This window comes from Carcharodon carcharias, chromosome 12 (genome assembly GCF_017639515.1).
Source record: "Carcharodon carcharias isolate sCarCar2 chromosome 12, sCarCar2.pri, whole genome shotgun sequence".
NCBI classification, from domain to species: domain Eukaryota; kingdom Metazoa; phylum Chordata; class Chondrichthyes; order Lamniformes; family Lamnidae; genus Carcharodon; species Carcharodon carcharias.
In genome coordinates this window covers 150,031,044-150,035,334 of record NC_054478.1, presented here as the reverse complement: position 1 = coordinate 150,035,334, position 4,291 = coordinate 150,031,044, and the positions used below count along the sequence as shown (strand labels likewise).

The 4,291-nt window shown below is 45.4% G+C and overlaps 1 pseudogene; it reads right to left on the bottom strand.

The window, feature by feature from the left end:
• Window positions 1-1,280: 1,280 nt before the first annotated feature.
• LOC121284743 lies at window positions 1,281-4,077 on the bottom strand (annotated as a pseudogene).
• Between the last annotated feature and the right edge of the window lie 214 nt (window positions 4,078-4,291).

Here is a 4,291-nt window from a genome sequence, read left to right as displayed (position 1 = left end):
GGAGGCCATTTGGCCCATCATGTCTGGGTCGGATCATGTTCCTACCGCCCAATGAAATGTGCTGGGAAAGGTCAGCATTGCCCAGCGACCAGATTCGTTAGAATAATTGGACAGGTTGCTATGTGCCCACAGTGCCTTCCCTTGCTGACAGAGAGTGCTGTCTGTGCTCTCTCGATCTACGCTTGTGCATCACTTAGATGCAACCTGAGCGGCAGCTGTATTTGGGAAGCCCCTCTCATCCCAAAACCGATAGCTGAGATCCCCAGTTGCATTCCACATCTTCCACTGCTGCTTTCGTCTGGCTCATGGCTGACTGTCCTCTGCTGTGATCCTTGCCCGTGGGAATCTGCCTGAAATCGAACCCCATTCCTGTGTTCCATTTCTGCCATTGGAATTACCATGGCCCCTCATGGGAACAGACAGGAAATAGCAACAACTCGCATTTATATAGCATTTTTAACATGATGAAACATCTCCAGGTGCTTCACAGGAGCATTCGAACGCAACATTTGACAATCAGCCACATAAAGTGATATTCAGGCTGATGATCAAAAGCTCAGTCAAAGGGGTAAGTTTCCAAGAGCATCTTCAAGGAAGAAAGACAGAGAGGCAGAGAGGAAATTCCAGAGGTTAGAGTCCAGGCAGCTGAAGGTACAGCCACCAATGGTGGAACGATTAATATCAGGGATCAAGCGACAGGAGTTAGGGTAGCAGAAATATCTCAGAGGGCTGTGGAGCTGGAGGGGATTACAGACATGGGGGGGACACAAGGGATTTGAAAACAAGGATATATTGATGCATTGGTTAACAAGGAGCTAATGTAGGTCAGTGGGGACAGGGGTGGACTGTTTGGTGTGAATATGGACACGGGAGCTGAATTTTGGATGAGCTCAAGGGTCGATTGTGGGAGGTCAGGCAGGATTGTGTTGGAATAGCCAAGTCCAGAGGTGACGAAGGCATTGGCAGACTGAACCACTCACAGATGTGCTGTCAAAAAGAGAAGTGCCGTGTCACAAAACCACAGGGCCTGTCCCTTTAAGATATTGCTGTCCTCTATCTCCAGCACACGGTTTCTCACACTGGGATAGGATTTTCCATATAGGGAACTCTCCGCCGATCCTGGAGATCTGCACACTGGCTCAGGAAGGTGGTCCTCTTGGCTGTAAAGTGCTTCGGGCCATCCTTCGTGACTCTCCCATGGTAAATTTCCTCTAGCGACTATGCCAGTCATGTCTAGTTTTCTGGCTTACCTGACTCCTTCCCACCTTCCCCTCTAAATTCGGCGTTATTAAACTCAATCTCACCCTGAGACGGTGTTTCAAGAATAACTCCGCAGGTGTGACACCTGTTGTTGTGTGAGGGGTGGTCCTGTAATGAAAAAGGAAGCGTGCTAGCTTGGTTGCCAAGGAATCACCAGTTAGATTTTTCATGCCTGTCTTGAATATTTGAACCGCTCTTTCGGCCAGTCTGTTTGAGGAGGGTTGGGTACGGTGCAGTTTGCACATGAGTGATACCGTTGAGCCTGATAAACCGTTGAAACTCAGCACTCATAAATGCTGTGCTGTTATTGGAAACGACTACTTCTGGTAGTCCGTGAATGGCAAAACTCTGATGTAGCTTCTCAATTGTAGCAGCCAATGTTGGTGACTTCACCTCATATACATCCAACCATTTTGAATGGCCATCGACAATGAGCAGAAACATTGTTCCCAGGAAAGGTCCAACATGGTCAATGTGTAACCACACCCAGGGTCTACCTGGCCACTCCCATGGGTGTAACAGAGCTGTCACTGGCAACTTTTTCAGTTGCTGACATTGTACACAGTGCTTTACTAAACTCTCTATTTCACTATCCATCCCAGGCCATTATAGACAGCTGTGTGCTATGGTCTTCATTCGGGAAATTCCTGGATGTACACTGTGTACTTCAATTAACAGTGGCTCCCTTCCCTTTGGAGGAACTATCACTCGTGCTCCCCACAATAAGATGCCATCCTGACTGGTTATTTCATGTCTTCTGTTGAAGTACAGTTTCATTTCATCAGATACGGGCTCCTGTGACCAACCATGTGGCACTTGTTCTCGTACCTGAGATAAGACTGAGTCCAGTCTCTGATCTGTCGAGCACAGACAGGGGAGGGATTTAAGAAGTTTAACAATAAAGCAAGTTCCTGTGGAACTGGGACACGCTCCTCATTTCCTTGTAGAGACAAATGACTAAGGGCATCGGTGTTTGCGATTTGATTGCCAGACCTGTGTACGAAAGTGTATTCGTATACTGCCAGAATTAAAGCCCATCTTGCTGAGGCTATGGGTGGTATAGCCTTGTCCTCACCAAACAATCCGAGCAATGGTTTGTGGTCTGAAACGATTATAAAATGATGGCCGTGTATTTATTGGTGAAATTTCTTGACAGCAAAGACGATGGACAGGCCTTTTTCTATCTGTGAGTTTCCCTTTTCCACTGTGGTGAACATTCTTGATATGTATCCTATTGGCCGTTCCGTGCTGTCATCCATCCAATGAGAGAGCACGGCTCCCACTCTGTAGGGAGATGTGTCACATGTCAGCACCAATCCTTTCCTCTGGCCATAATGCACTAATCGATTGGACGAGTGCAACAATTGTTTCACCTTTATGAAAGCTTCTTCCTGGGGCCCCTCCCAAGACCAATGTTGGTTCTTTTTGAGTAGAGAATGCAGGGGGGGCCAGCACTGTAGACAAATTGGGTAAGAATCACCCATAATAGTTGATCATTCCTAGGAATGATTTGGGCTCTGACTCGTTCTTTGGTGCAGATGCCTCTCTTATGACTCTCACTTTCTCCTCAAGGGTGGGGGCCCTGTGAATCTACCCAGTGACCCAAATAGATCACCTCCCTCGATTGGAACATGTGCTTATCTTTTTTAAACACACTCCAACTTACAAGAAACATTTTAAGACTTCTTCTAAGTTTACCAAATGCTCTTTTTCAGTGAATCCTGTCACCAATACACCTTCTAAATAGACCACAACCTGGGGCAGTCCCTGCAGTAAGCTTTCCATTGGTCTCTGAAAGATGGCACAAGCGGAGGAGACAATGAAATGCAATCGTGTATATTGGTACAACCCTTTGTGGGTATTAATTGTGACAAATTCCTGGGAGGCATTATCCAACTCTAATTGTTGATAAGCATGACTCATGTCAGGCTTTGTGTACATTGTCCCTCCTGCCAACTTGGCATACAGATCTTTGATTTTTGGAATGGGGTGCCTGTCTAGTTTAGCTACTTTATTAACTGTCAGTTTGTAGTCTCCACAAATTCAGATGCTTTGGTTGGGTTTAAAGACAGGGACTGTGGGTGCTGCCCATTCTGAGAACTGAACAGGTTATATAACGCCCAGTTTCTCTAGGGTGTCCAGTTCAATGTTGACTTTTTCTTGCAGGGCACATGGCACCGGTCTCACCTTCATGAAGTGAGGGGTTGTTTCCAAATCCACATGAATCTTGGCTTGCAGGCCCTGGATTTTCCCCAGTTTGTCCTTGAAGACAATGGCGTACTTTCTAAGTAGCTCTGGTAACCCACTTGCACTCAACTGGAAAATTTCAGCCCATTCAAAATTAATCTCCTTTAACCAATTTCACCCCAGGAGGTTTGGCCCTTCACCTGCTACCACCAGCAAGAGTAGCTTTACCGATTGGCTTCCATAATGGACAGTTACTCTGCTTACGCCTTTTACTTGAATATCTTCACCTGTATATGTTTTTAGTTTGGTGGCTGCTTCTTCTAAACTTAATTGATGTTCACCATTATTCAGATATCTGAAGGTATGTTCCCCAATTACTGTGTTGGAAGCTCCTGTGTCCACTTCCATTCTAACAGGTTTACCATTTACTTTCACTGTGACAAATATCGGTTCTGTCTTTCCAACTTTCAGATTAAACAATGAGTAAATGTCTGAATTTGTTGTTTCAGGCTCTTCTACATTGTAGATTTCATTGGGATTTTTCTTTTGTTTACAAGCCTGCTTCAATCTTTCCTTGCACTGCCTCATTATATGTCCATTCCTGTGACAATAGTAGTGTTCGATTTTTTTAAACTGCCAATCGCTAAAAGACTGATTGTTTCCACCTCTATTAAAATTATTCTTCAATTTCACTGCTAAGTTATTTTTCTTTATTCTTTGGCTACCGGGGGCTGTTTCCCGCTTCTCGGCAGAGTCTCGCTTTTTCACGCCTCTTTCAGCTGAGGTTTCCTGCCGGATGTGGAGTACGGGACCATTTTGCACACCCTGTATTGCTTTTCAATCT